This window comes from Cebus imitator, unplaced genomic scaffold (assembly GCF_001604975.1).
Source record: "Cebus imitator isolate Cc_AM_T3 unplaced genomic scaffold, Cebus_imitator-1.0 Scaffold171, whole genome shotgun sequence".
Taxonomy (NCBI): Eukaryota; Metazoa; Chordata; class Mammalia; order Primates; family Cebidae; genus Cebus; species Cebus imitator.
In genome coordinates this window covers 594,289-618,362 of record NW_016107486.1, presented here as the reverse complement: position 1 = coordinate 618,362, position 24,074 = coordinate 594,289, and the positions used below count along the sequence as shown (strand labels likewise).

Here is a 24,074-nt window from a genome sequence, read left to right as displayed (position 1 = left end):
AAAAGAAAAGAAAAAAAACCACTAAAAAGTGGGCAAAGTATATCAACAGACACCTTTCAAGAGAAGACATAATCTCATCCAGCAAGCATATGAAACAATGTTCAACATCACTAGTCATTACAGAAAGGCAAATCAAAATCACAATGAGACACTATCTTACACGGTCAGAATGGCTATTACTAAAAAGTCAAAAAGTAACAGATGCTAGTGAGGTCATTCAGAATAGGGAATGCTTATATGCTGCTAATGGAAATGTAAATTAGTTCAGCCACTGTGGAAAGTTTGGAGATTTCTCAAAGAACTTAAAACAGATCTACCATTTTACCTAGCAAGCCCATTACTGCATATATACCCAAAGGAATATAAATTATTCAACCAAAAAGACACATGCACATGTACGTTCATCACAGTAATATTCACAATAACAAAGACATGGAATCAACCTAGAGGCCAATCAATGATGAAATGGATAAATGAAATGTGGTACATATATGTCATGGAAAACTATGCACCCACTAAAAACCCAAAATTATGTCCTTTGCAGCAACATGAATGCAGCTGGAGGCTGATATATTAAGTAAATAAATGCAGGAACAGAATATCAAATACCACATGTTCTCACTTATAAGTGGGAGCTAAACATTGAGTACACATGGACACAAAAATAGGAACAACATGCATTGCGGCGTACTTGAGTGGGGAGGTTAAGAGAAGAGTGAGGGTCACAAAACTACTTACTGAGTACTGTGCTCACTACATAGAAGACAAAATTATCTGTATACCAAACTCCAGAGACATACAATTTACCCATATAACAAACCTGTACATGTACCCCCTGAACCTAAAATAAAAGTTGAAAAAAAGGATGCCTGCACTTGTATGTTTATCACAGAACTGTTCACAATAGCAAATATATGGAACCAACTTAAGTATTCATCAACAGAGAATTGGATAAAGGAATTACGGTATATATGTACCATGAAACGCTACTCAGCCATGGAAAAGAATAAAATCATGTCTGTTGCAAAACCATAGATGGAACTGGATGATATTATCCTAATAACTCAGAAACACAAAGTCAAATACTACCATGTTTTCACTTAGAAGTAGGAGCTAAACAGTGGGTACACATGGACACACAGATTGTAAGAACTGATATTGGAGAATACAAGAGGTGGGAGGGTGGGAGTGGGATGAAGGATGGAAAAGTATCTGTTAGGTACAATGTTCACTATTTGGGTGTTACGTACATTAAAAGCAAAGACCACTGCTACACAATAAAGGCATGTAAGAAACCTACATTTGTACCCCCTAAATATATTTTTTAATTAAAAAATGTTTAAGTCACAGACTTATAATTTCATTTATATATTCTCTACATGACAAAATTATAGATGCAGAAAACAGATTAGCCAGTGCCAGGGTTTAAGGATAGTGGAAGGCCAGGGGACAGGTGTAACTATAAAAGAGTGGCACAAAGGAGATCTTCATGGTGATGGACCAGTTGTGGCTATTGACCGCAACGGTGTTTACATGAATCTATACCTGTGACAGAATGAGAGAGAACATACACATATTGTACAAATTGCCTAGTTTAGATATTGTACTATGATTATGTAAGATGCAATCATTGGGGAAAACTGGGTGAAGCATACATGGGTCATCCCTGTATTATCTTTGCAATCTCATGTGAATCTATATTCATTTATAAATTAAGAGCTTTTTTTAAAAATCAGCCATACATTCATGCTAAATATAACATTTGGCTTGTGTATTGAAAAAAAATTTCTAAGACAAAGGCTAGGTTTTAAAAAAAAGTAAGGTCAAGAACAAAGCATATAATGTACTCTTATTTACTTTTTTCTTTTAGAAAGAATATATGCAAGTACATATGCTTATAATACATATGCTTATATAATTTCTGTATATATACAGAAATTTCCAAAGTAAAAGACAAGATACTAATAGCAAAGGCTGACCCTGGGGAACAGACTGGGGAAACACAGAGTAAAGGATATTTTTAACGTGAAAGAGGACTGTATTAATAATTGCACAGAAACAACAAGCATAACAGGCTCAAAACTCAGAAAATCACAGCTTATTGTCACAGACAGTAAGCAATAATAAATGCCAGTTATCATTGTTATCTTTTTTCTTCCTTACTGTTTTACCTATTTTGTGCAAAAAAGTTTATGGTAATGATAGACTGTTATTTGTATTAACACTTCTATTTTTAAAAATCGATAGGATAGTTTTAAGTGTTGGTAACCCATCAAATACGTGATAGGATATCTTCTTAAACACTGTTAATCACTTAGTGGTCCACAACCTAAATGTCTACTAGGCCGGGAAGGTAAAGTAAATATATGCGGGCCAGATGTGTTATTTAGGAAAAGATTGAGATGGTGAGAAATTGGAAAGAATGCCCAGACAAAGCATGTAAATACAAATGTATACAAGACATGGCTTGGGCAAAACAAAACACATCTATGTTCTGCCAGTCCCCCACAGCAGCCCATGCATGTCTGCTTGCTAAGGAATCCTGTTCCACTGTAGGCAGATCTAATTACTAGAAAGATCCTTGTGTTCAGCTGACCTTTACATTATTAGTAAATTCAAGATCTGAGCATTTTCTTCATTACAATATTTAGTGGTTTCAGCAAACACTTGCTGATGTCTAATAAGAACTAGTTCCTTTAGCACACGTTCAAAGCTACCTACAGGTAGGTAGGCAATGTAACTCAAGTTTGTCCTCAGAAAGACTAGAGTTAAATCCCTACTCTGTCATCTAAAAGCTCTAGAACATTGGAAAAGTTATTTAATTCTTAGATATATTCATATTCAAGATGAGGATAATAAAACTGTTCAGCCTGCAGAGTTGCTGTGGAGATTAAATGTGAAAATGTGTACAATGAGTAGTACATGTCAAAGAAATGAACTTTTCTGTTGGAAATGTAAGTAATTTGGGGCCAACTGTTCAACTTTCCTGAATTTTTGAGAAAGTAGAAAATCAGCAAATTTTCAAAGTCATTTCATAGCCAAAGACTGAAAGATGAGCTACATGCTTGATTATTCTAAAAGAAACTTGTCGCCCTTCCCAAGCTATGAGGTGTGTTTTCTCGCTTTGCCACTAGATGGCAATTGCCTCCCAGAGTATTTGAGTTCAAAGACCATAAAATCCCAGAGGCCCCACCAAGGCTAACTTTTAAATTAGGAACCGGTCTAGAACCACACACCCTAGTCTCTCAAAGATAATTTGTTCACTTAGTAACTAAGAAATACAGGGACCACTTCCTGAAATTCCAGGGGGGTTGGAGAAGGGGTGATCGTCTAGATGAACAGCTTAGATTTTTTCCACAAAGTAACTCATTCATCTGACCTAGTTTGTTCCTGCCACAGTCTTTGCTCTCACTGCCCCATATTCCTGGATCCTCTTTATCCAGACATTTGTGCAGCCCACTCCTTTGTGTTTAGATACTAGCGCCCTACCTCCATAATGTAAGTCACAGGAGAGTGGGAGCTGTTTTAGTTTCCTACAGCATATTCAACCTCAAGAATTATGCTTCCCACATAGTAAGTGCTCACTAAACACTGGCTGAACAAAAGTTAAATGAATACCCACAACTCTAAAAAGTTACTCATGTGGTAGCTGGAAAGACACGCTTCCTCTTCTCAAGAAAGTAAATCAAGATGCAAGTGAAAAAGAGACGGTGTATGTCCTACTGATGCAGGGCTGAAGCTTTAGGTGGCTCCCCACCGCCCCCCACCCCCACCTCTGGAAATCACATCTCATCTCTTACATTCTTGGGGCCTTCAGTGACGATAAACTAGCCTGAGATAATCAGTAAAAGTCAAGAGCGACCGCTTTCTTTCCTTATCAATAACATGCCTTTTAATAGAGTCCTTCTGGAGAGAAAGTTGTTCCCAAAACCCAGCATCTCTTTCCTGTAGTCTTTTTCTCTACACCTTTAAGTCTCATTGGTGCTTCAGATGGAAATAAATGCAGTCTCTCCTTCCATAAACTGTCCCTGACAGGGACACCCCAGTCCTTGGACTTCATATCAGTATTCCCCTTGGGCCTCATATGTAATCTTCACCTGGAAATCTCACCTCAAGCCTGCCTCTGTATTTCTTTCCCCATTCTCACTGCAGCCACCCAGGGTCAGGCCCTCCTTTTCCTGAGTTGGTGGAGGGGAAATAAGCTATTTAATGAAAGCACGTTTCTGGCCGTGACATTCTGCTCAAAACCTTCCAAGGACCCTGTAAAACCAGTTTATGTTATCTCCTTATGAAGCCTTCCCTGCCCGAAGAGAATTGACCCTCTCCCCCTTGTGTCTCTGCTGTGCTTCACATAGATTCGTCACATACTATCTGTTCCTCTTTACTGCAGTGAATTGTTAGCCGGTTGCTTCATCTCTAGACTAGCAGGACTTGAGGGTTGGATCAAGTCATCTTTTATGTCCACCTTTATGTATACCTTTAAGTACCTGACTTTCATCAGCATATTAATACCTACAGTTGGTTCTTAATACCAATCAAAAACAATCGGAGCCTCTTGCTCTCATTAGCAGTCACCAGCATGTCCCTTCACTAATTCCCCCATATGTCCCATCCACTCCCAGCCTGGCTGAGTGTCCCTGTTAGCACATGTCTGGGACCACCTAAACGGTCATGGAGAAAGACCCCTAAATGGTAACGTTTAGCAAATGATGACAGATTGTACATAAAATGTTAGATGTTAGAATATAGTTAACTGGAGGTTCTAGAGCCTGACCACCTGGTTCAATCTCCCTTCTACCACTTACTAACTTGTGACTTGGGAAATTATATCACTTTAACCTCTCCGTGCCTCAGTTTCTTCCCTGGCAAAAGGGTGTCAATAACAGTACCTATCTCGTAAAGGTTTTTTGGAGGATTAGATTGATATAGACAAAGCTCTGTAACAACCTTGTTACATAGTAAGCATTTAGTTAATTTTAATTATTATTGTCTGCTATATGTCAGCCACATGCCAGAAACTTGACATATATTACTAAAAAGGGAAAAATTACCTTGTACCCTGCGCAGGGCATGCAATGGACAAGTGGCTCCCTTCTTCCATGTCCCACTGCTCAAACCTCTAGAGGAGCATTCAGAGGGGCAGGCGGTGGGGCTCTGACCCAATGGCAGTGTCTAGGGGTGAATGTTTACAGTTGAAGCCCCAGTGGGCATGTTTTACAGGGTGCTTTTTCAATTTAGCTGTCTGTAGGCGGCTTGTGTTAGCTCAGTTAGACCCCGGCTTTATTAGAAGGACAGAGGGCTTTCTGTACCCCAGGGTTCTTGCCTTGGTGTAACAGAAGAATCAGATCACGCATGGGCTTGGAGAATGAGTGCAAGGTTTTATTGAGTGGAAGTAGCTCTCAGCAGATGGGGGAGCCAGAGGGAGATGGTTTTCCCCTGGAATTGGGCTGCTTGGCAGCCTGGGCTCTCCTCCAACTATGCCTCATTCCACCAGTCGATGGCCTGCCAGCGTGCCAGCATCTGTCCTGTGCTTTTCCCCCGTCATACTCCCCTGAATGTCCTCTAGACGGCCAGCCACTTGTGTCTTCTTCCACCAGTGTGTTCCTCTCAACTTCCAGCCACTTGTATGTCTGCTTATAGGGTAAATGGGATTTTTATAGGCACAGGATGGGGGCATGGCAGGCCATGGTGGTCTTGGGAAATGCAACATTTGGGAGGGAAGGCAGGAGTGTCAGTCCTCACCTAGATCTGTAGGCACAGGTGGAGGGTGGAGCCCTCGCCAGAGACCACACCCTTCCCTTCCCAGAACTTCCCTTCCATATCATTACTTCTAATCCTTACAACAACACTGGAAGTGGGCAGTACTTTCTTCCTTCAACCAGTGAAAGGGCAGAACCCCATAGAGATTAAGTAGCTGTCTCAAATTCACATGGTCAGGACATTTTGAAGCAAGGTTTTGAGTCTATGTGATTTTTGCCACATCTGTACTATTATTTACTAAATAGCATTTAATTCGGTTCCTCTTCCTTTAAATAAATATATTAATAAATCTAAACTTCATTTCATTTTCACAAATAAGTTTGATGTGTTTGCTAATTCTCCTAATTCACATTAAAATAGGTTTACGACTGACAAATGTTTGTCCATATTTCACCTAAAAATATCAGATATTCCACAGTAATATAGTAAAAATATTATATATTCCACAGTACATGCTACTGAACCACATTGCTTAGCCTGTTTTTATTTATATGCATTTCACAAGAATAAAGTAATCATTTCACTTATAAATTAAAAGGACTTTAAAAGCAATCTATGCCAGGAATCAGTAGGCTTCAATGGCTGCCCAGAATAAATACTGTGTTGGATGCAACTAGAAATAACGCCATGCTCTCTGTGCAGCACAGGCCCAGAAGGCTGGACTGAGGGGATTGGCCACATATTTGCCATTCTTTGTCTAATCCAATCCACTCAGCTTTTCAGAGATAATGCCTCATTAACTCTTCTTCCTCCCACCACCATTCCTTTACTGGATAACCAAGAGGGTCATATTTTAACAAGAGATACGGGTAAGTAGGCAAGGAAGGAGACTGGCAACTCTTGATTCGGCAGTGATGGCACCTTAGGAGACACACAGGAAACCTAGGGCCATTGAGAAGGCAATTAAAAGGGCTGACAAATGATGTGCTGGATAGGACATCCAGGCAAGGAGGGTAGAAAAACATCATAGGAGCTATAACAGCCAGACACAATAGGATCCTGGCAAGTAAACACTGTTTAATGTGATGACTGTGTATTAAATCTGAAGTCAGCATTTAGCCCCTGTCAGTAAGCCAGCAGGATGCCTCTAAGTGCTTACTGGGGCTCTTGCATGTATATATTTTCCTGCTCCAACATATACTTAAGGCAGACACTGGGTTGTGGTAAGGGATCTCTTTTATGGCTATTTATTTGGGCCAAGTTGTTATGCCCATGCAGGCAAGCCTTTACTTATTTGGTCTCATTTGAAGGAATAAAAAAAATTCTCCTATTGATTCTCCCTCTATAATTCTTCCTATTCTTTCTGTCGTTAAAAGGAAGGGAGGTTTGTTCTGTGGTTAGGATCTCTCCAAAAATTACAAAAGAAGAGTCAGAAGCCCTTCCTCTTCTGGCAGGACTAGATCCCTTTTTCAGAAAACATCTAAAAGATCACCGTACAGAAAAGAGTTAATATCACAGACTTGTAAACTGCTATCCTTAGAAAGCCCTGCTTACAAGGCTGGTCTTTGGGCTGACATCTGGAAACTTAGATTTCAGAAGATTCCCACCATTCGCTGGCAAGAATGACTCACTGTACCTAAACTGTGCAAATATGGTTTATGCTGAATACCTGCTTTCCTTCTGGGAGTCTGGAATTTGGGTACATGCCAGGCAGAGGCAGGTAGAGAGGGCATGCCACCAGACCTCAATTAGAAACCTGGGCTCTGCGTCCCTAACGGTCTTTCCCGATGGGCAACATTTCACACACGTTGTCACGACTCATTGCTGGGAAATTTAAGAGAGTCCTGTGTGACAACACTATGAAAGAACCCTTGGAAATGTGCTCCTAGCTTACCCTGGGTATGCACCTGTTCCCTTTGCTGATTTTTTATATGAACACTTTCACTGCAATACATAATCACTGTGAGTAGGACTATACATTGAGTCCTGTGAGTCCCTCCAGGGGATCGTGGAACCTAGGAGCAGACCCGGGGAATCCACTGGCACAGCACTTTGACTTTCCTGTGCTCTGGGAGCATAAGTAACTGGGTCATGGACTGAAAACAAACAAACAAATATTGAGCTAAAAATATGAAATTTAACTATAAAGTGTGAACTCCATAATCATCAACTAGAGAGCTAATCTATGTCTTGGACAAGTGGGGAAACATGATGAATTTCTTGTAGCAATTGGAGAAGGGGTATTTTGCCCTTGAAAAATATCATTCAATGTATGATCTGATCTTGTATAGAAGAAGAGAAAGTTATTATAAAATAAATGCTAGTTAACACAGCCTCTCTTGAAGTAGAACCACCTCCAATCTAGAAATCTAAGATTCCTCCCTGCCTTTTTATAAAGGCTCCACCTTCCATAAAGGCCTTTAGAAAACCTTAGACCCAAAAGGGAGCTCAGAGCTCATCGTTTCCTCTCCTCTCAGTATAGAAATCTTCTTTAGAACATTACGATCAGGTTATCTCTTGAGCATTTCCTGTTCACCCAATGCTTCTTAAAAATTTCCTCCAAACTACCTTAAGAAAATAACTCTTATTGGCACAGTGGTTACAGGTATAGTTCCAATCAGACTTGAAAAGATAAATATCTCTGAACATACCTTGCTTTTCCTTAAAATTTATCTGATTTTTGCGATTTCCTCACATGCCTGTGTTATGTGGAGATATTCATCACCATTTTAAAAGCATGCCTCAGGCCAGGCACCATGGCTCAAGCCTGTCATCCCAGCACTTTGGGAGGCCAAGGCAGGAGGATCGATTGAGCCCAGGAGTTGGGGACCAGCCAGGGCAACATAGCAAGATCTTGTTTCTAATAAGTAGTTTTTTAAAAATTAGCCAGATGTGGTGGCACATGCTTGTACTCCCAGCTACTAGGGAGGCTGAGGTGGGAGGATAGATTTAGCCCAGGAGATTGAGGCTGCAGTGACGTGTGAGTGCCATTGCACTCCAGCCTGGGAGACAGAAAAAGATCTTGTCAAAAAAGAAAAAAAAAGTATGTCCTTAGAGAGACTACTAAAGTAAATTTTTATGTAACTTTTTTCTAATTACAAAATACAAAAAGGTACAGAGAGAAATGAACAATATCTATACATAATCCCTGCATTCCTACCCCAAGATAATAATAGTTATGTGCCTGTCTTAGAAATTTTTATTTTAAAGAAAAAAAAAACAACTGTAAGATAGTGTGATAGGTTCTACTTGCAGAAAAAATGTAAGAAAGAAAAAAGGAATTGGGAATTACAATCTTAATAGAAGGAGTGCCTGAAATCTACTTTGACTAGAAAACCTAGAGGTGAGAGAGACAGAAAATTAGACATAATAACAATGTTTCCATTTTAAAACACACCTTTCAAGTAAGGATCCAAATATTTCAGATATACTAGGCAAAGGCAGGGTCCAAGAAATTTAAGAAAGGCTGTCTGCACTTGTATTCACCTTGATTCTTTGTTAATGTAAGGTTTGGTATCTATAGACCCTTTAGTTATACTCACTCAGCAAATGTCAGCAGAATCATTGCACAAGTTAAGAGACAGTAGTGTTGGAAATTTATTTTTCAATTATATATACATATACATATATACACATATATATTTTTTCAATCACATATATTTCAATTATAAATATATATAAAATTATATATAATTGAAATAAATAAATAAATAAATTTATAATATATATTTATATACAAATATATATAGGTCTTTTATATATATATATATATACACATATATATAAATATATACATAAATACACACACACACACACACACACACACACACACACACATATATATATATATATATATGTCTTTCCAAGAGGTAGAAACCTTAGGTCTCTTAAGAAAAATAATTGTGCTTCTAAGGCATCAGACTTTGTGATTGGCCAGCTAAATAAGAGAGCTAGATCCATTTCAAGGGCCTAAAAGAAGTAGATGTTGCACACACACACACACACAAAGACGGGTGAAACTCCTGCTGAACAATATTCCACCAGGCATCTGGCTAAAGGAGTGGAATTTACTTCAGTGGTTGGAAATCTAAAGATATCTACAGTGTTTGAAAGAAACTGAGAACTACCTTTAGAAGAATTCCAAGTTCTGTCCTTTACCAACTGGTTGTCTTTGCAAGCCATTTCACTTCTCCGAGCCTGTTTTCCTATCCACAGAGTGGGTATGACAACGTCTACCTTGAATGATTGGGGGTTTATATAATTTAGACTGCCTGGAATGTAATAAATACTGAATAAATGTAGTCCAGAGAGTTGTAATGCTGATAAAATAAAAGAATACATGTGAAAGCTGTTTGTAATCTGTATAGTTATCTGGGAGTAGGAGATAGCCAAACCTTACCAGAATACTATTGTTTAGAACTAAATATTACGTTTAATAAGGGCCTCATACATCAAGCAAGGCAAACAGATGGAGACAACACCATTTGATGAGGAGCTGCTGTCTCAAGTGCCATATTGTAAAAAATATCCCACAGCCATGGGTACAGAAAGCATTCATGGCAGATATTGTAGAATAATCAAATGAGTTAGAGCTTGAGCCTAACAGGACAGAAAGGCACTCTGCCTACACCCAAGCTCCCTGATCTGTAGCTGCAGCACTGAATGTTGCAGAAAAAGGTTTTATGAACAGAAAATGGCAATCATAAGCATTAGATTTGTAAGGTGTATACATTCTTTTCAAGTACATCTAAGTGCGTGATCTCAAATTACTGGATATCAGCAAAAAAGAACAGTGAATATTTCCACCCATAATCCAAGGATAAAATGGAGTATCAGTTTCCACTAAATATGAGATTAATGATAGCCCTGCTTGATAGGGTTTCTATGAGGAAAAATTAGATGAAATACACCAAATACCTAGGACAGATATAGCACAAGGCAAGCTTTCAATAATATTTAACTATTATTATGAAGATAAAGATGTATTATCTTTTGTTTCAATAATTTACAACATAATTTTGGATTAGGTTACAAAATTAATGAGTAACGTGATATTCAAGTCAGATCAAAATTATTTATTAATCTCTAAATTATCAAGACCTGCAGATTTGGAAGGTCCAAAGCAAAGAATAGATGACTTTAATTACTCGTTGTCTTTCAACTGAGATCTCCCTTTACCTAGGGCAAGGGAACCTTCTGCTTGATTGGAAAGGAAAAGAGGGGGATGGAGGGAATTGAAGCTGGAGTAGGCTTGTACAATGGGACAAATAAATGTAGTTTTTCTCTCTGACCAATACATACAGTTGGCTTCATTTTACAGTTAGCTTCAAGTTAACAGTGCATGTGCTGCAAATCAATTTACACTTTTCCTTAATAATTAAATCAAATAGTATTAAAATACCTAAAGCTGCCTTTTAGTATGCCTCAGTCTGACAACTGAGAGGCAACTACTGCAACATATTGAATTGTGTCTTCTGGTATTCAACTTCATTTCTCTAAATAATGTGCTTATGCATTTACTTCTTGATTAATGTATCTTATACATTATCTAATGACTTCTGTTAATATTTAGCTCTACTACATTCCCAAGCCTCTACACCCTTTCTTCCCTACACTCTAGTGCCACATTGTAAAAAATATCATTCAGACATGTGTACAGAAGGGACAAAGAAATACACCATTCATGCCAGGTATGCCTCCAAGTCTGTTCTTTCATATTGCAAATATTCTATAAGTTACCCAAAATGTTTTAAGTACATTCCCCTTCTGCTTTATGAGCCAGAGTTTTCTTCTCATGATTGCACCTAAGTACCCTGACTAATACAAATAAATTGGTCAATTTCATTAAAATGTAAATAATAGATAAAGTGAAGATATGTCCCAGAAAATAGAACTAGAGGTTCAAAATCAAAGGAGAAAAAGAAGAGAAAATTGGGGATCAAACAAAGAAAACAAACATTTAATGAAGGAAGTGACCAATACATACAGTTGGCTGTATGTATACATATTAGGGGTTTATATAATTTAGACTGTCTGGTATTTAAGAAATACTGAATAAATGTAGCCCAGAGAGTTGTTACACTGATAAGCAATAAAACATGTGAGAGCACTTTGTAAGCTATATAGTTATCTGGGAGTGGGAGAAAGCCAAACCTTACCAGAATACTATCATTTAGAACTAAGGATTACATTTAATAAAAGCCTCATACATCAAGGAAGGCAAACAGATTGAGACAACTCCATTTGATGAGGACCTTCTGATTTTCCTTTCCTCCTTTGATTAAGAGCTGCTTTATTTACCACAGAGTCTAATGCCTTAGAAGCACAATTATTTTTCTTATGAGACCTAAGCTTTCTACCTCTTGGAAAGACCTGTATATATATATATGTGTGTGTGTGTGTGTATATACATATATGTATATATATGTATATACACACACACACACACATATATGCATATATATATCATGGGAAAATAAATTATATCACAGTTTTTCTTTTATCACAGTTTTTCTTAATAAATCAATAGTGTTTATATTTTTATTGTATAAATATTATTTATTTCTAAGTCAAATTGTTTTCTGTGATTACATTTCCATTTACATATAATTTTCTGGTATTTCTAAAAGAATTTATTTCCTGAAAGTTAGTGGTTGCTTTATTTATCACTGCTTGGTTTTCTGTGCCCATTCCAAGTTTTTTCAAATGCTGCAGCTGTTTTAGTGTGTACCTATCAATAATTATTTAACTCAAATGCCAGCCGACCATTTAATTTAGTTATATTATTTTTCTCTTTGAGGATGGAACTGTCCATTCAGCTCTAATGAAAACTGGTAGCTTCCTTGCCCTGATGTTTAACTGTTTATACTGAAACTTCCCCTTCACTTCTCTCCTATATTGGATCCCCTGATTTCTTGAAGCCATGTCTTTATATTTTTTGTTTTACTCTATCAGTTGCTAAAACATATTCTGCAATAACTTCCTGAGAAAAGATAGATAAAAAATTAGCTTTTGGACTTCTCGTGTATCTTGATTGATTGACTGGTTGGTTGATTGACTGATTGATTGATTGACTGATGGGGTATGGAAACCTAAGTTGAAGTCACGTCCCTTAGAATTTTGAAGGTATTTGTTTACTATCTTCTAGAATCCTATATTTTAGCCATTTGAATTTCTATCCTTTGATTGTGACCTGTTTTTTCCTCTCTTTATAACTTGATGTGGGCCTTTTTGCATTTGTTGATCTGGGTAATTGGTGGCTCCTTTCAGTCTAGAAACTTTCAGCCTTCAGTAAAGGGAAATTTTCCTATATTCCTTATTTGGTAATTTCTTCCTTTGTGTTTTCTCGGTTCCATCTTTCTGGATCACTTCCTACATTAGATGTTTGATCTCCAATTTTCTCATCTTTTTTCCCTTGATTTTTAACCTCTAGTTCTATTTTCTAGGCAATATCTTCCACTTTATCTATTATTTACATTTTAATAAAATTAACCAGTTCATTTGTATTAGTTAGGGTACTGAGGTGTAATAATGAGAAGCAAACTCTGGCCCATAAAGCAAAAAGGGAATGTACTTAAAACATTTTGGGCAGCTTATAGAATATTTGCAACATGAAAGAACAGACTTAGAGGTTACAACAGCCAAGAAACCAAAGGACCCTCAATACTTCTCAGAACTTAATCCATAAAGCTTTACTGTCACCATCACTGGGCATAGCTTGCACTGCAGTGCCACCAACACTGGGTGCTGTGTGGTGTCCCTAAAATTTCCACCAATCTACCATTGGAGCCTGAAAGTACCTGCAATCACAACTTCCAGACTCACCAGAATGGATCTGTGTGGTACCTGAGTTTTCCTGTCACTAAATGCTAATTCAAAGTCTGGAGAAACTGACCATGCCCTAGTTACAAGCAAATGTTTTATATTTTCAGTTTAAATATTAGAGATTGGCTCTGCCTCAAAAGGTATGGAATCCCCCAAATGTATGATACGAGGTCAGAGGCTGGGCAATCATAAAGGATAGAAATGTCCACTGGGGTCCATGCTTAATCCATCCTCCACCAATGTTTACCCTTCTTCTACACTTCTAAAAAAATGCTACTACATAGCATAATGCAATGAAAAATACCTACTCCAACTAAAAGACATGCTTATCCTTTGCCCTAATATTTAAAAAGCAGTCAACTCAAAGTCTCATTGTTATTTATTGTTTTCATTCCAAGACCAGGATCTCTGAGTAATGTCCATGCTCCTCTGGTTCTGTACTGATAACCTTGCATTCAATATCCCATAATTGTGGATTAATTTGTGAATTTAATCATAATGAACAAACATAAGGTAGTGGGAGATGGGGGAGGAAAGGAAAGAAAAGAAGGCAGTTCAACTGTCTAGGATATATGTTACCTTCAATGGCAAAAAGCGCAATTATTTTTGCACCAACCTACAATACAAGAAAATATTGGAAGATGCTGCTATCCTTACTTCTCCAAATTCCCACAAAACTTGTGGTGAGCTGAAGAATGATTCTTCAAAGATATGTCCACTTCCTACTTTTCAGAACCTGTATATATTACTTTATTTGAATAAAGAGTTTTTGTAGTGAGGGATACAAGATGGCCGATTAGGAGCAGCTTAAGATTGCAGCTCCCAGTGAAAGTGCAGAGGGTGAGTGGACACCGTATTTCCAGATTCCCATGGGGGCCAGGAGATTCCCATGGGGGCTCACAGTTCAGCACTTGAGCTCCTATAAAGGACAGACTGTCTCCTCAAGCAGCTCCCTGACCACCATATATCCAAAGAGTCACCTCATAAAGGAGAGTTCAGACTGACATCAGGCGGGTATCCTTCTGGGACAAAGATAGCAGAAGAAGAAGCTGGCAGCAACCCTTACTGTTATGCAGCTCCTGTAGGTGATCCCAAGGCAAGCAGGGCCTGGAGTGGACCTCAGCAGTCCTACAGCAGAAGGGTCAGACTGTTAGAAGGAAAACTAAGATACAGAAAGAAATAACTTCATGATCAACAACAGGATGTCCACTCAGAGACCCAATCTGAAAGTCAACAACTACAATGATGACAGGTGGATAAATCCACAAACATGGGAAGGAAACAGTGCAAAAAGGAGGAAAACACTCAAAACCAGAATGCTTCTCCTCCTACAAGGGATCACAACTCTTCACCAGCAAGGGAACACAGCTGGATGGAGAATGAGTGTGATGAATTGACAGAAACACGCTTCAGAGGGTGGGTAATAAGAAACTTCTGTGAGCTAAAAGAACATGTTCTAACCCAATGCAAAGAAACTAAGAACCTTGTAAAAAGATTTGATGAAACGCTAATGAGAATAAACAACCTAGAGAGGAATATAAGTGAACTGATGGAGCTGAAAAACACAACACGAGAACTTTGCAAGCATACACAAGTTTCAACAGCCGAATTGACCAAGCAGAAGAAAGAATATCAGAGGTCAAAGATCAACTCAATGAAATAAAATGAGAAGGCAAGATTAGAGAAAAAAGGGTAAAAAGGAGTGAACAAAGTCTCCAAGAAATATGGGACTATGTGAAAAGACCTAATCTACGTTTGATAGGTGTACCTGAATGTGACAGAGAGAATGAATCCAAGCTGGAAAATACTCTTCAGGATATTTTCCAGGAAAACTTCCCCAACCTGGCAAGGCAGGACAATATTCAAGTCCAGGAAATACAGAGAACACCACAAAGATATTCCTCAAGAAGAGCAACCCCAAGGCACATAATCATCAGATTCACCAGGGTTGAAATGAAGGAGAAAATGCTAAGGGTAGCCAGAGAGAAAGGTCAGGTTACCCACAAAGGGAAGCCCATCAGACTCATAGCAGATCTCTCAGCAGAAACCCTACAAGCCAGAAGAGAGTGGGGACCAATATTCAACATCCTTAAAGAAAAGAACTTTCAACCCAGAATTTCATATCCAGCCAAACTAAGCTTCATAAGTGAAGGAAAAATAAAATCCTTTGCAAATAAGCAAGTACTCAGAGATGTCATCACCACCAGGCCTGCTTTACAAGAGCTCCTGAAAGAGGCACTAAACATAGAAAGGAACAACCAGTACCAGCCACTCCAAAAACATACCAAATGGTAAAGAGCATCAATACAATGAAGAAACTGCATCAACTAATGGGCAAAACAGCCAGCTAGCATCAAAATGGCAGGATCAAATTCACACATAACAATATTAACCCTAAATATAATTGGGCTAAATGCCCCAATCAAAAGACACAGACTGGCAAATTGGATAAAAAGCCAAAACCCATCAGTGTGCTGTATCCAGGAAACTCATCTCGCATGCAAGGATACACAGAGGCTCAAAATAAAGGGATGGAGGAAGATTTACCAAGAAAATGGAAAGCAAAAAAAAAAAAAAAAGCAGGAGTTGCAATTCTTGTCTCTGATAAAATAGACTTTAAACCAACAAGATCAAAAGAGACAAAGAAGGACATTACATAATGGTAAAAGGATCAATGCAACAAGAAGGGCTAATGATCCTAAATATATATGCACCCAATACAGGAGCACCCAGATACATAAGGCAAGTTCTTAATGATCTACAAAGAGACTTAGGCTCCCACACAATAATAGTGGGAAACTTTAACACCCCATTGTCAATATTAGACAGATCAACCAGACAAAAAATTAACAAGGATACCTAGTACTTGAACTAAGACCTGGCAAACCTAATAGACATTTACAGAACTCTCCACCCCAAATCCACAGAATATACATTCTTCTCAGCACCACATCACACCTACTCTAAAACTGATCACATAATTGGAAGTAAATCACTCCTCAGCCATGCAAAAGAACGGAAATCATAACAAACAGTCTCTCAGACCACAGTGCAATCAAGTTAGAAATCAGAATTCAGAAACAAATTCAGAATCGCATAGCTTCATGGAAACTGAACAACTGGCTCTTGAATGTTGACTGGATAAACAATGAAATGAAGGCAGAAATAAAGATGTTCTTTGAAACTAACAAGAATGAAGACACAACATACCAGAATCTCTGGGACACATTTAAAGCAGTCTCTACAGGAAAATATATAGCAATAAATGCCCACTTGAGAAGCAAGGAGAGATCTAAAATGACACCCTGTCATCAAAATTGAAAGAGCTAGAGGAGCAAGATCAAAAAAACTCAAAACCTAGCAGAAGACAAGAAATAACTAAGATCAGAGCAGAACTGAAGGAGATAGAGTCACAAAAAAACCTTCAAAAAATCAATAAATCCAGGAGCTGGTTTTTCAAAAAGATCAACAAAATAGACCACTAGCCAGATTAATAAAAAAGAAAAGATAGTATAATCAAATAGATGCAATAAAAAACGTTAAAGGGGATATCACCACAGATTCCACAGAAATACAAACCATCATCAGAGATTATTACAAACAACTCTATGCACATAAACTAGTAAACCTGGAAGAAATGCATAAATTCCTGGACACTTGCATCCTATCAAGCCTAAACCAGGAAGAAGTTAAAACCCTGAATAGACCAATATCAAGGTCTGAAGTCAAGGCAGCAATTAAGAGCCTACCACCCAAGAAAAAGCCCAGGTCCTGATGGGTTCACAGCTGAATTCTACCAGACATACAAAGAGGAGCTGGTACCATTCCTTATGAAACTATTCCAAACAATCCGAAAAGAGGGAATCCTTCCCAAATCATTTTATGAGACCAACATTATCCTGATACCAAAACCCGGCAGAGACTCAACAAGAAAAGAAAACTTGAGGCCAATATCCATGATGAACATAGATGCAAAAATCCTCAATAAAATACTGGCAAACTGATTTCAACAGCATACCAAAAAGCTTATCCACCATCACCAAGTAGGCTTCATCCCAGGGATGCAAGGCTGGTTCAACATACGCAAGTCTATAAACATAATTCACCACATAAACAGAACCAAAGATAAAAACCACATGATTATCTCAATTGATGCAGAGAAGGCCTTTGACAAAACTCAACAGCCCTTTATGTTAAAAACCAGCAATAAACTAGGTATTGACGGAACATATCTCAAAATAATAAAAGCTATTTACGACAAACCAACAGCCAATATCATACTGAATGGGCAAAAACTGGAAGCATTCCCTTTGAAATCTGGCACTAGACAAGGATGCCTTCTCTCACCACTCCTATTCCATATAGTACTGGAAGTTCAAGCCAGAGCAATCAGGCAAGAAAAAGAAATAAAGGGTATTCAAATAGGAAAGGAGGAAGTCAAATTGTCTCTGTTTGCAGACAACATAATTGTTTATCTATAAGACCCCATCGTCTCAGCCCAAAATCTCCTGAAAGTGATAAGCAACTTCAGCAAAGTCTCAGGATACAAAATCAATGTGCAAAAATCACAGGCATTCCTATACACCAATAACAGACTTAAAGAGAGCCAAATCAAGAATGAACTGCCATTCACATTTGCTACAAAGAGAATAAAATACCTAGGAATACAACTAACAAGAAACATAAAGGACCTCTTCAAGGAGAACTACAAACCACTGCTCTATGAAATAAGAGAGGACACAAACAGACGGAAAAACATTCCATGTTCATGGTTAGAAAGAATCAATATCGTGAAAATGGCCATACTGCCCAAAGTAATTTACAGATTCAATGCTGTCCCCATCAAGCTACCAATGACCTTCTTCAAAGAACTGGAAAAAACCACCTTAAACTTCACATAGAACCAAAAGAGAGCCCTCATAGCCAAGTCAATTCTAAGCAAAAACAACAAAGCAGGAGGCATCACACTACTGGACTTCAAACTATACTACAAGGCTACAGTAATCAAAACAGCACGGTACTGGTACCAAAACAGAGATATAGATCAATGGAACAGAACAGAGGCCTTGGAGGCAACACAACACTTCTACAACCATCCGATCTTTGACAAACCTGACAAAAACAAGCAAACGGGAAAGGACTCCCTGTTTAATAAATGGTGTTGGGAAAACTGGCTAGCCAAGTGCAGAAAGCAGAAACTGGACCCCTTCCTGACACCTTACAATGAAATTAACTCCAGATGGTTTAAAGGCTTAAACATAAGACCTAACACCATAAAAACCCTAGAAGAAAATCTAGGCAAAACCATTCAGGACACAGGTGTAGGCAAGAACTTCAAGACCAAAACACCAAAAGCATTGACAACAAAAGCCAAAATAGACAAATGGGACTTAATCAAACTCCATAGCTTCTGCACAGCAAAAGAAACAGTCATTAGAGTGAATCGGCAACCAACAGAATGGGAATAAGTTTTTGCATTCTACCCATCTGACAAAGGGCTGATATCCAGAATCTACAAAGAACTAAAACAGATTTACAAGAAAAAAACAAACAAGCCCATTCATAAGTGGGCAAAGGATATGAACGGACATTTTACAAAAGAAGACATACATGAGGCCAACAAACATATGAAAAAATGCTTATCATCTCTGGTCATTAGAGAAATGCAAATCAAAACTACATTGGGATACCATCTCACGTCGGTTAGAATGGCGATCATTAAAAAATCTGGAGACAACAGATGCTGGAGAGGATGTGGAGAAATAGGAACACTTTTACACTGTTGGTGGGAGTGTCAATTAGTTCAACCATTGTGGAAGACAGTGTGGTGATTCCTCAAGGACCTAGAAATAGAAATTCCATTTGACCCAGCAATCCCATTACCAGGTATATATCCAAAGGATTATAAATCATTCTACTATAAGGACACATGCACACGAATGCTCATTGCAGCACCGTTTACAACAGCAAAGACCTGGAACCAACCCAAATGCCCATTGATGATAGACTGGACAGGGAAATGTGGCACATATACACCATGTAATATTATGCAGCCACCAAAAACAATGAGTTCGTGTCCTTTGTAGGGACATGGATGAACCTGGAAACCATCATTCTCAGCAAACTGACACACATGGACACAGGGAGGGGAGCATCACACACTGGGGTCTGTTGGGGGAAATAGGGGAGGGACAGCAGGTGGTGGGGAGTTGGGGAGAGATAGCATGGGGAGATATGCCAGATATAGGTGACGGAGAGGAAGGCAGCAAATCATACTGCCATGTGTGTACCTATGCAACAATCTTGCATGTTCTTCACATGTACCCCAAAACCTAAAATGCAATTTAAAAAAAAAAAAGAGTTTTTGTAGGCTGGGCGTGGTGGCTTATGCCTGTAATCCCAGTACTTTGGGAGGCCAAGGCAGGCAGATCACGAGGTCAAGAGATCGAGAGCATCCTGGCCAACACGGTGAAACCCCATCTCTACTAAAAATACAAATATTAGCCGGGTGTGGTGGCACACGCCTGTAGTCCCAGTTACTCGGGAGGCTGAGGCAGGAGAATTGCTTGAACCCAGGAAGCGGAGGTTGCAGTGAGCCGAGGCTGCACCACTGCATTCCAGCCTGGCACCCAATGACAAAATGAGACTCTGTCTAAAAAAAAAAAAAAACAAAAAAAAATCAGTTTTTGTAGATGCAATTGAATTAAGATCTTGAGATCTTGAGATGAAGAGATAATCCTGGATTACACACATGGGCATACAATCCAATCATAGGGGTCCACATAAGAGACAGGCAGAGAAATGTTTGACACATACAGAAGGGGAAAAGTCAATGTGTGCACGGAGGCAGAGATTGCAATGATGTGGCCACAAGCCAAGGAACGCCAGCAGCCAGCAGAAGGTAGAAGAGGCAATAAATGAATTCTCCTCTAGAGCCTCTAGAGGGAGCATGTTCCTGCTGACACCTTGATTTTAGTTCAGTGAAACTGATGTCAGATTTATGGTCTTCAGAATTGTAAGAGAATAAACTTCAGTTATTTTAATCAACAAGTTTTGTGAGAAGTTGTTACAGCAGCCACTGGAAAGGAATATGAAGCTACAGTAGAATTTAGGATTTTCCTTCTCTACTATCAGGCTCAGAAGTCTGTGTTTCTCAAATGCTTCTCAGGAGACTCTAGACATCATTTAGTTTTTAAAATTATTTCTTTGGCAGCAGCCTCATCTGCTAAATGGGTCGCTTCTAAGGCCGGGTATGGTGGCTCATGATTGTAACCCTAGAACTTTGGGAGTCCAAAGAAGGCAGATCACCTGAGGTCATGAGATTGAGAACAGACTGACCAACATGGAGAAACCCCGTCTCAACTAAAATACAAAAATATTAGCCAGGCATGGAGGCACATGCCTGTAATCCTAGCTACTAGGGAGGCTGAGGCAGGAGAATCACTTGAACCCGGGAAGCAGAGATTATGGTGAGCTGAGACCACACCATTGCACTCCAGCCTCTGGACAACAAGCGCAACACTCCGTCTCAAAGAAAAAAAGGTAGCTTCTTCACCACCCCTGCTATTTCTTTCTATGGGGAGGAATTCCTATACCCTACAGCTTTAATACTTCTGATCTGCCCATTTTCTCACTAATTGGTGAATTTGGAAGCAGAAGTTCCTTTCTGAGTAGTCGGCTTTTAACTGCTACAACCTGAACAAAAGCCTTAAGTCTTAGCTGCACAGCATTGTAACTTTTGAGGATGATTACAGTTTAAGGAGGCTAATATCAGTGGCAGAACCTGACCCATGGGTGGTTTCAGAGAAATGTCCGTTGAGAGCCACTAAGCCTCAGCAAAGATACTAGAGACCTCGGGTCTCAGCAAAACCTGCAGAAAGAATATTTGGTGGAGGCAAGAGGACTGCAGCTGGAGGAAGTTCACCCAGAAGCTGGGAAGCAAACTGATTGCTCTGTCCTCAGCAAACTTATAGGCCCATGGTAGGCACAGGGAGCATCTTAGTACTGGCAAAAGCAGTTCAAACTTTAACTACACGTAACATACCTGTGTGGACAGCAGGACCTCTGCAGATACCTTGGAATATGCTGGGAAGCCTGAGTCAATAGGAACATCTGAGGCAAAGATCCAGTTATAGGGAAACACAAGTCTTTATTCCTATAAGCCTCTGAGACAGTTATAGCACAACATTTGGTATTTTTTTTAAGTTGAAAGGAAGGTAAACTCATGTGCACTACAGAGCAATAGGGAGATTCATATATATCCACACTAACTTTATATAATTTATCATCATTTATATCACACTAGCTTCATATATCCATACTAGCTTTATATTATTTGTGTCCAGCCAACATAAGATCTTCTATGTTGGCTATCTCAACTTCCATTCTGTATTCCCAAGGGGAAAACTGCAACAAGGTCTAAGCTTGAACTAGTAAGTCTTGTAAATGAACTCAAGAATCATCCCCATTCAGTGGTATCTCATTTGGTTAATTTCTTATGAGGAAGAAACTTTCCCCAAAAGGCAGTTTTCTTTAACCTAAACCACTTCATAGCTAGAGGGAGTGGAATCACTACTTGGCAGAGAACTAAGAGCGCTTTCTCATAAGACAGACTCTATCCATGAACACAAGATAGAGCCTACACTTATATTAACACTGGGTGTTGGCAGGGGAGGGGCAGAAACATAATGGGGAAATGGAATGCAGGGATTTTTGTATACAGCAGATGACAAATAAAGTCTTCTTGTAAGTCCCAGAGATTGGAACCACTCCCATTGCAAATTTCTAAACTTTTTAAAAGACAGCAATATTTCAAATGATATTCTATTGGAAAGGAGAATGGATGTACAGGTGGATATTCCTCCAAGATATGGTAGATACAAAAGGTCATAATAGTTTGTCTAGGAGATTTCTCCCTATTCAGCTTTGGCTCACAGCATACATTGTTAGGAGGATTCTGGAAGCTTGATATTGACCTTCTTGTATCTTAGAGACATTAAAACAAAGAAGGCTTCCTTATTTCTACTTTTCACTCAGGAACCTTGGGGTATTTGGTAACATGAAATACTGAGTTCTAGGGAAATAACGGTCCCTGGGATAACTGCTCTAGAGCCTGAGAATTGATTTTTTTTTAATTTGGTGAATATGGCCAGTACTGACAAATGAGTGCAGCATACTAAAATGAAACACCAAAGTTGTTGCTTCAGAACAATTCTGGAGTCCCTGAAGGACCCATAGTCCTGCCAGCAAGACGAATCCCAAGCTACAGCTGCCACAGGAGCCTACCCCACACTCTTCCTGAGACTGAGCAGAAAAACAAACTGAGGAAGGCACTTTCATTTCTTTAGATTTTTAACTCACAAGAGTAGGAGCATTTAAATTACTGAGGGGGTTCAATTCCCAGAGACTTTCATGTCTTTAAACTTTAGCTTGCAAGGGTATTTAATCCTCAGGCCTTAATTTCTCTCTGGGAATTTGATGATGAGAGGAGGCTTATACCCAAATGTGGAACATTTCTATCTTGCCAGGCCTTTTATTACTACAGGGTCACCATGCACTTCATTTTGGAGCATTTTATGATATCACTGGATCTCACTGTAGAACTTCTGACAACGGTGACTAATAGAAGAGCAAAGCAGTAAGAGGTGTCCTCTCCATGATGAAGAGCGTTTTTAATTGTTAACATTGTTCAGAATTGTTGGTGCATGTTAATAATTAGAAGACACACTATTGCCTAAACCAAGGGTGGAATATCCACTGAAGGGTTTCTCCTCTTGGGAAACCATTTTCAGATAAGCCACAATTGGGAGTACAGCGGGTAATTTAGGATGGGAAATAGAATAAGGAATGGATTTTCTTAGCCTTGGATGCAGAAAGTACTTAAAATTAGTTTAATTAATGTACATTTCCGACTTATTTCAGAACCTTGTAGAGGTGAAAACTCACTTTGCCTCTCAATAGTCCCAGGATCAAAACCACAGGATCGGAGGTTGTGATTGAGGCAAGGGCCTTGTGAAAGCCTGCTTACCTCCTCGCATGAGGGGAATAGATAGCCAATAGACATCCAAATAGAGAGACAGGAAGTCAGACTGTCTTTCTTTGCTAATTTTATGATTCTTTACCTAGATAGTCCCCTAATCTCTCCTAGATCAGATAAATAACTTAGGCAAAGTTTCAGGATAAAAGACCAATATACAAAAATCAGTAGCATTTTTATATACCAATAACATCCAAGCTGAGAGCAAAAGAAAGAATAATCTTATTCACAATAGCCACTAAAAGAATAAAATACCTAGGAATACGGTTAACCAGGGAGGTAAAAGATCTCTACAATGAGAATTTTAAAACACTGCTGAAAGAAAGCAGAAATGACACAAACCAATGGAAAAACATTCTATGCTCATGGATAAGAACCAATATCGTTAAAATGGTCATACTACCCAAAGCAATTTACAGACTCAATGCTATTTCTATCAAACTACCAAAGACATTCTTCTTCAGAGAATTAGAAAAAAAAAATATTCTAAAAAGAATTGTGAACCAAAAAAGAT

The 24,074-nt window shown here is 38.8% G+C and overlaps 1 pseudogene; it reads right to left on the bottom strand.

Moving 5' to 3' along the window:
* Positions 1 to 23,561, bottom strand: part of LOC108315411 — a 32,418-nt pseudogene extending 8,857 nt beyond the window's left edge.
* Positions 23,562 to 24,074: the final 513 nt, after the last annotated feature.